This window comes from Oryx dammah, unplaced genomic scaffold (assembly GCF_014754425.2).
Source record: "Oryx dammah isolate SB20612 unplaced genomic scaffold, SCBI_Odam_1.1 HiC_scaffold_11, whole genome shotgun sequence".
In the NCBI taxonomy this organism is placed as follows: domain Eukaryota; kingdom Metazoa; phylum Chordata; class Mammalia; order Artiodactyla; family Bovidae; genus Oryx; species Oryx dammah.
Window position 1 is genome coordinate 25,084,505 of NW_024070195.1, and position 9,118 is coordinate 25,093,622.

The 9,118-nt window shown below is 35.0% G+C and overlaps 1 long non-coding RNA gene across 1 annotated transcript; it reads right to left on the reverse strand.

The window, feature by feature from the left end:
* Positions 1 to 2,690: 2,690 nt before the first annotated feature.
* On the reverse strand, positions 2,691 to 8,454 carry LOC120870603. Its single transcript, XR_005722820.1, has 5 exons — positions 8,437 to 8,454; positions 5,505 to 5,525; positions 4,258 to 4,275; positions 3,256 to 3,321; positions 2,691 to 2,702 (listed from the first exon to the last, which is right to left on the reverse strand). It is a non-coding gene; the product is annotated as an uncharacterized LOC120870603 (long non-coding RNA).
* Positions 8,455 to 9,118: the final 664 nt, after the last annotated feature.

A 9,118-nucleotide genomic window follows, 5' to 3' on the forward strand; every position in this document is an offset into this window, starting at 1 on the left:
GCTGCAAAGAGTCGGACACGATTGAGCGACTGAACTGAAGGGACAATGAATAGACAAACTTCACTCAGCCTGTTAGGTATCTTCTCTCAACTGTGCAGATTTGGGGAAGTCTTATTGATCTAAATGTGTGCCTTTAAAATAGAATATGATGAAGTTCCTGACTAGAGATGTGCCCAGAAGATAAACAGGATGGAATCCTGTGCTTTCAGTTTAATGTCCTCTGTCTCTTCAAGTTTTCAGGGGGCCTGTATCAAGTCCTCAGAAACAGACTGAGGAAAACAGAAAATGCTGATATGTGTAGGAAGGAAATGATGCAGAATGGGGAAAGTGGGAACTGAAATGGCTTTTAGGAGAAACTAAATGGAGAGAACATCCTCTGAATAAGTCTATAACAAATTTGGAGATATAAGACAGACATCCAGAGGAAGGACAAGACAGGGAAACCTATGGATTAAGAGATTGTGAATGATTTGGTATGAAGAAATTAGTTATGTATAAGTCATTTGTGAGTAATAAGTTTTTACTTATCACCCTTTTCCTGAGGTTCTTTAGAAAAACAAAATGGAAAATTTAGGGTCAATCATGGAAACGGAAGATGAAAAAACAAAATTTATAGCAAATATTGAACACATATGTAAAATTATAGCTCTCAGAAAGCATACACAGCAACACATAAGCACACAGAAAACACACACTGTGGACTGTGTATGACAGCTCATTTTTAAAATATAGTATTTTCCTGAAATAGACAATTAAGTACTGTCTTAATTGGAGAAAATTATTAAAATACTAGTTCTGAAGTTGACCTTTCAAACTGTATTTTATCTATGTTGACAGACGTAATGTATAATTATTCAGATTATTAGCTCTATAAATTTATTTGGCTACTACTTAATAGACAGGATTAAATCAATTATTGTAATATTTAAAATGTTAAGAGCCACAAACATTGTTTAACATCTTGAACCAGTGATGTCAAAGAAATACTGGGTTTGTAGCCTAGATGATTCTACTCACATTTGTCAATAAATGAGTATTTAAACTACTGTAATGCAAATTGCTATTTTAGCTAAAGCCTAAGTGAGGCAGGTCTTTCATGTATAAAAAAATACATGAGGAAAAGGTATGAAAATACAAAATGAGGGTGAAGGGGTTTGTACATCAAAAGACTGAGCATATGTTGGAGAAAACTCACACTTCAGAAGCTTAAAACTGGTAAATCTTTGAAATATACCAATACTAACATTTAGCTGACATAAAAGAAATATCTTTTTAGGTTGTATCAAAATGAGAAAATCACAGAAGTACTAATGGGGAAAATGGAATGCCAAATGCAGAAGACAAACAAAATTGAGAGACTAAATAAAAAGGGATATCATGTAAGTTATTTGTTTGATGGTGCTCAGGAACATGGAAATTGATTGTTGGAGAAAAACATAAAAACACAGGTGAAACCACGTGTAGGTTCATAGTGAAAAACATTTTGAGTCACGTGTTTTCCTTCTTCACATTATTGATCAACAAAAGAAAAGTAATCCAATTCATTCAAATCTGAGGATGTCAGGAAGGGACCAGGTCAGAAATTGGAAAAACTTCCTTCATTTGCTTTTGCGTTCACTTGGACCACCATTTATTAGAATTAAAACCAAAAGTTTCAAAGTCCACCATACTAATGAGAAGTACCCATTTTCATTCCATATATTTCATTGTGCAAGGTTGGAAATGGCCCCATCAGGGGAGTTAAATTGTGAGTTCTCTTAAATAGTATCAAATCCTTGCATTTGTGTTGGCACTTCTGCCTTTCTCAGTATAGAAAATTAGTGTGAACTGAAAGACAAGCAACATATTTAAAAGCTGATAAGGAAATATAAATGGACTTTTGTACACATGGGCTAATGTATCAGTAACCAGTTTTAGCCTTCTACTATACTGCTAAGTTCTATTTCCTCTGCAACAAAGATGTAATTGAAAAACATCAAGAGATTAAGGAGATAAACATTTAGTGTTTGATTAGTGTTTTCTGAATAAATCTTTTAAATTTGTATTTTACACGAATAGAAATTTTTAGTAAAAGAAGCTGCACAATACTATGGGGCTTATCATTAGATATAGCATTTGTATACCTGAAACAACTGGATAATAATATCAAGGGGAATATGAGAGTAGGTTTAGAGCTCACATGTAATAAAGGAACGTCACTGAATTAATAGCCTTTGAAAGAGCAGAAGGCAGAGTAATTTGCTCAACAAATTTGGAGTTTTCTGTTCACTTAAGTTTTGGGTCAATATCAATCACATGGTTATTCTCCCTTGAACTTGAAAGGTCACAGTGATTTCACATCAGTGATCATTTACACGATAACATCTGTTTCATGGGAATGATGTGGTGATCAGCCTGATATCCCTCATCCCTTCAACAATTAGAATCAAATCAAGACAACATTCAGGATACATAAAAAGGAAAACACTGAAGTATATAGACAAGAATAGGTATATAATGAAAAGCAAGGAATAGGAAGAGTTGGAACTAGAGAAAACCAGATGGAAGAAGTTCATATGAAAATAGTCTATATAAAGACAACTGGAGAGGGAAGAGGGGAAGGATGAGAGAACAGGTGCCAAAGAGATAGAAAGGGAGGGAATGATAGTAGTCATTTAAATGTCTATGGGGAAAATGTCAGAAATACTTACCAATTTTATTTCCTAAAATATTAAAAAAATAAAATTAAGAGTTCCATGTAAATATTGAAAGATACAAACACAAAATAATTCTATTCTAAAATTTGCATTTACAATTCAGTTTATTAGTGTTCAGAAACACAGACACACACACACAAAACACTGATATAAAACATGCATATATACAGAAGAGCTCACAGGAATATCAACACCCAGAACCTCATACATCTACAGTAAAAACCCCTCCTTTTGCTTAATATATTCTCCAGAAATTCAGAGTGGGCAAAAATTAAGTCAATTTACTAGATTGACATATAATCTTAGGAACATTAGTCCTAGAAGCTACCTTTTAAAAAAGTTTTTAATCACTTTTGACATTAGTTATGTATTCATTGTTCACTTTATAATATATGATAAGGTATTTGGAAGCTAACATATATGTGAGGAATCAAGGTAGCTTTGTTCAATAAACTAGATACAAATATTGAATTATAGGATTAAAAGCATTCTAGAGCTTACTCTTCATTATGAACTATGTGCCTCTAATCACATATATGTCAACCAATGAATACATCACCTTGATTTGGGACGTTTCTATTTTGATCCACACCTGGATGAAGCACAGGTGGTTTATATATAGTGCCTGTAAGAAAAATACAACATTCAATGCCAATGAAGCAAGAATTATCACTTTTGCAAGAAACTATTCCAAGGAGATCCAACCAGTCTATTCTAAAGGAAATCAGTCCTGGGTATGCATTGGAAGGACTGATGCTGAAGCTGAAACTCCAATATTTTGGCCACATCATGAGAAGAGTTGACTCATTGGAAAAAACCCTGATACTGGGAGGGATTGGGGGCAGGAGGAGAGGATGAGATGGCTGGATGGCATCACCGACTTGATGGACATGTGTTTGAGTGAACCCCAGAGTTGGTGATGGATAGGGAGGCCTGGCGTGCTTTAATTCATGGAGTCGCAAAGAGTTGGACACAACTGAGCAATTGAACTGAACTGATTCCAAGAATAACTTCTGAAATGTTTCTTTATCTGGGAAGCCTAGGGTAATATATTTGGGCACAGTGGAAAAATGAATGTCAAACTCATGGATCAAGAAATAAAGCAGAATGCTTACTTGCTTTGAAGGACAATGAGAGACAAACTTCACTGAGCACATTAGGCATCTTCTTCTCTATCTCTGCAGGTTTGGGGAAGTCTCATTGCAATAAATATGGGCCCTAGATACAGGCATTTTACAGAGGTCTTAACAATGGATGTGTCCTTGGAGATAAGCAGAATGGAACTCAGTACCTTTTAACATAATATCCTTCATCACATACTCTTTATAGTGAGCCTATAATGTTTACAGGAACGAAGGATACAGATTGGAAAATAGAATGCATTTTAGATGAAGGATTGAAGAGAGAGACTCTGTCTGGGGAAGCCTATAATTCAACTGGGAGACACAAAGTCAGGCATCCAGGACAAGCACAATACAACGGAAAGCATCTGGATTAAGAGACGGGGCCTCAAGAAATCAGTCATGTTAGAGAGGTTTTTGAGAAGTTTCAGAATACTTACCATTTTGCTCATGAACTTCTGTAGAAAAATAAAGTGAAATTTTAAGGTCAGTATCATGGGAATGGAACACTAAGAAAGAAACTGTATTACAAAATTCATATTTAAATTCATTTTGATCTGAATTTAAAAAAAAAAAAACTCAAAACCAAATACACAGTGTGGATGAAGAGCCATTTTGGCAAGGGAGTATTCTTCCAGAAGATTACAGTGTTCAGCAGGAAAAGTATTGTCTTAATGGGGTAAAAGCATTGAAATGATACTTCTGAAGTTTACCTTTGAAACACGTGCTTTTCCTAACATAAAATCAGACATTACTATACATATGCTTATTGGAGTATGAACCACTTCTGGCCTCCTGCAACTGTAAAGAGATAGTTTGGAAAGTTTTATTTCCCCTGAAACAAAATGTAAATGAAAACATCAAGTGGATACCTGAGGCAAAACTTTAGGCTTTGCCTTAATGTTTTATGAAAAACTCTTTTAAATTTCTAAGGAAAGTTGCTTCTCAATTCATTAACATAACATTTCATTATTGAGTGATATAGTATTAGCTGACCTTTTGCTAACAGGTGATGTTATCATAAACACAATGAGAAAATGTTCAGTTTGCAGACCTAATAATTTAGAAAGTATTAAAAAAATACAATATTTGGTAGAACACATCTATACCAAGAACAATTAGGTCGTGTGGTCAATGTGAATGTGAGGTTAGGCTTAGAGCTCACATTGGCCAAGGAATGACATCTGAAAATCTAGTTTTTTAAAGAGCAGAAGGTAGACAAAATTTGCTCAGCAAATATGGAGTTATCTGCTCACTTAAGTTTTGGCTCAGAGTTAGTCACATAGCTATTATCCCTTGAGTTTGAAATGTCACAGAGATTCTACATCTGTGGTCACTTGTAGGAAAATTTATTTAGAATTGAAAGAATGTAGTGATCAAGCTGATATCACTTATCCCTACAAATATACCAAAGCTAGTCAATTCTCTGGAGACAAAAAAGGAAGAAAAGAAAAAAGACCTAATGTTTAGAGAGAAGAAAAGATATGTTGAAAAAAGCAAGTAATGAGAAGGGATGGAATTAGGGAGAAGAGATAAAAGGAATTAATATGGGGGTAGTCCATATCCAAAAGGTTGGAGATGGGAGAGGGAAAAGATGAGCATGGTGGATTGATACATGGTAAGAAAGACAGGGAATTATGAGCAATCATTTAAAGGGTGTTGGGGCAAAGATGTTAGAAACACTTACCAAATCCTTTTTCATGATCATCTAAAAAATAAAATGAAGAGTCCAGGTAAATATGAAAAGAAACAAAGACAAATTAATCTTATGGACCACTTTGAAATTATAAATATATTTTCCATTATTCACACTCACACAAAACAGGAAAACACATATGAAATATCTATATACACTCAGGAGCATAAGCATATACTCACACACATGCACACACAAACACACACATATACAAAGAAGCTCACACATTCTCAGTGACCAAACCCTCTCTTTTGCTCAACAACATATTCCAGAAATAGAGAGTGGCATAATCTGAGTCATTTCAGAACACTGAGAGATAATTTCAGGAATGTTGTTTTTGGAATTTACCTTTTAAAAAAGGATATAATCACTTTTGACTTTACTTAGATTTTCATTTTCAGTTTGTGAGATATAAGTTATATGGATGCTAGCATACATGTCGAGAGGTCACAGTAGCTTTTGTCAATAAACTAGATACAAATACTTAATTGCAGGATTGGAAACAAATTCTTCCAGAATTTACTGGGTGTCTCTATTCACATTTATGGCACCAGTGAACATACCTACTTGTCTTATGTGATTTCTGTTCTGACCTTCTCCTAAATGATACACATTTGATTTAAATTCAGTGACGTAAGAAACATAAAATAATCAATATCAGTGAAGCAAGTTATAAATTACAGGACATGAGAGTGACTTAGATTAATGTATTACACAATAGCCACACTGAAAATGACAATTATTCCCAGATAAGTGATTACTACCATTAAATGGACAGGAAGTAAATGCTTGCAGATTTTGCAACAACAAGACAAATCACAGAATTATAAATAGGGAAAACTGAAAAAAATAGTCCATATAGCAAACATCCATTGTAAAGACAGAAAGGTGAGACAAAATTATACAAGAATGTGTGCATACTGACTTTGAAGAAGATGGAGATTGAGCATTGATGACAAAGGTACAATAACAGATGAAACCATGTCTAGATCTACAGGGAAATACATTAATGAAATTTGCCTTTTTTCACCTAACATTTGCTAACAAAGTCAAAGGAACTAATGAACAATTCAGAAAATGGAGTAACACGACAGGAGGGAGGAGGACAAAATTTTCAGACACAGCCTTGGTTTTCTTTGTGTTGTTAACTGACACACACTTCTGAGCATTTAACCATGTGTTTCAAAGGACATCTCACCAATTAGGGGATGATGTCAATGTACTTTTATAAATGCCTGGTTTCCAAATGAATAAGAATGAAAATGACACCATAAAGTGGGGGGAAGGGTCAACCCTCTGTCTGAAATAAATGTCATTACATTCATTGATCTTGCATTGGGTCAACCTCCTTTCCAAAATTCAATGAAAACAGACAGAAACTGAACTATAAGAGAGGTACTTGAAAAGGATATTAAAGACCAGGAAAAGTTTATTGGAGAGCAGAGTGAAGATATTCATCTGTCCACAATCCACTTGTAGAAGACGTTAAGTTAAGCTTCATTGTTATTTAATCGCTAAGTTGTGTCCAACTCATTTGTGACCCCATGGACTGTTGTACCAGGTTCCTCTGTCCATGGGATTTCCAAAACGAGAATACTGGAGTGGGTTGCCATTTCCTTCTCCAGGGATCTTCGTGACCCATGGATTGGACGTGCATTTCCTGCATTGGCAGGCAAACTCTTTACCACTGAGCCAGCATTAAGCCTCCATGTCAAGACTACAACATACATAATTTTGATACAGATCTGAATTAAATTATCTTTGAAATAAGAAAGTCACTGAAAACTGTCATTAAAAGATGTTAATATTTTAAGGATTATATCATGCTGCAGGAAAAAAAGAATATTTGGCAACTTACTAGGGCAATAGTTTCTTAGACTCTCATGTTGAGAACCAAAAGAATGTAAACAACTGGATGTTTCCTGGGCTGTATATTTCTTCTCAAAACAGTAATTAGAATTCAAGTTACTAAGACCATTATTGTGTCATTCAAAATGTAAAGCAAAAAAAAAAAAAAATAGAAAGGAAAAGATTACTATTGTTTGAAAAAAAAATTGCAAGAATTACATTAGAAATATTATTATGCCTGGAAATGTATTCAGGCACAGTGGAAGAATGACTGTTGTTTATGGATCAAGAAATGAAAGCAGAATTTATACAGGCTTTGAAGGGACAATGAAGAGGTAAACTTCATCAGCCTGTTAACAATCTTCTCTGATCTCTGCGGGCTTCAGGAAATCTCATTGGCCTAAGTGTGGGCCCGAGATATGGGAACTGAGATGCGTCCTGGCAGATAAACAGGATGGAGTCCAGTTCCTTTCAACTTGATATCCTTTATATCATTAACTTTTAAGTAAGCCTATAGCAAGTTGCTAGCTGCTGCTGCTGCTGCTAAGTCACTTCAGTCGTGTCCGACTCTGTGCGACCCCATAGATGGCAGCCCACCAGGCTCCCCCGTCCCTGGGATTTTCCAGGCAAGAACACTGGAGTGGGTTGCCATTTCCTTCTCCAATGCATGAAAGTGAAAATTGAAAGGGAAGTCGCTCAGTCGTGTCCGACTCTTTGAGACCCCACGGACTGCAGTCCACCAGGCTCCTCCGTCCGTGGGATTTTCCAGGCAAGAGTACTGGAGTGGGGTGCCATTGCCTTCTCTGGCAAGTTGCTAGAAATAGATAAAAATTAAATAGAAAGGAAATGGTATAGAATGGAAAAGGAATTGAAATAGAATTTAGAAGGGGAAATTAATGAGGTGAACTCTCTATGGGCAAATCTCTAAGTAACAATTGGAGAGGTAAAGGTAGACAGACATTCAGAAACAGGGCCATACAAAGAAAGCATGTGGATTATGAGAGTGGGAATGTCAAGCCTCAAAAAATCATTCATGTAAATGAAGTTTGTGAGAAACAAGTTTTAGGATACTTACCATTTTTCCTCTGGGGTCCTTTAGAAAGATAAAATGGGAAATTTAATGGCAATATGGAAATGGTACACCAATAAACAAAATTTATTGTAAAATTCATAATTAAATTTTAAGTATCCAAATGCAGATACACACTCACACACACACACACACATGCACAGTGGCTTAGAGCTCACTTGGTTAAGAGACTATTCTCCAAAGGGAAATAAGTATAAAACATAAAAGTATTATATTAATTGTGAAAAAATTTTAAATAATAATTCTAAAGTTTTCAGTTAAAGAAATGTTCTTTACCTATATTGAATGCACTACTCTTGTTATTATTTGTCTTATTAGCTCTAATAAACACCTGTGCTTTTACTATATAGAGGAAGCCAACTTCGTTACTGCTATACCTAAGAAAATTGCAACAGGACAAATAACAGAATGTGGGAAGTTGAGTAACAAATGAACATATCACACAACCATTGAAAAGACAAAAAGATGAGACAGATTATAGAAGAATATTAGTATCCTGACTTTAAGGAAGATAATGATTGAGCATTGAAGACAAACGTTCAATGACAGAGGAAACTATGACTCAATACCCAGGTGTAGTACATTACAAAGTAATGTACCCAATACATTAACAAGATCTTCCCTTTTTGTTGCCTAACAGTTACTGACAGTCAAAAGATAAATACAA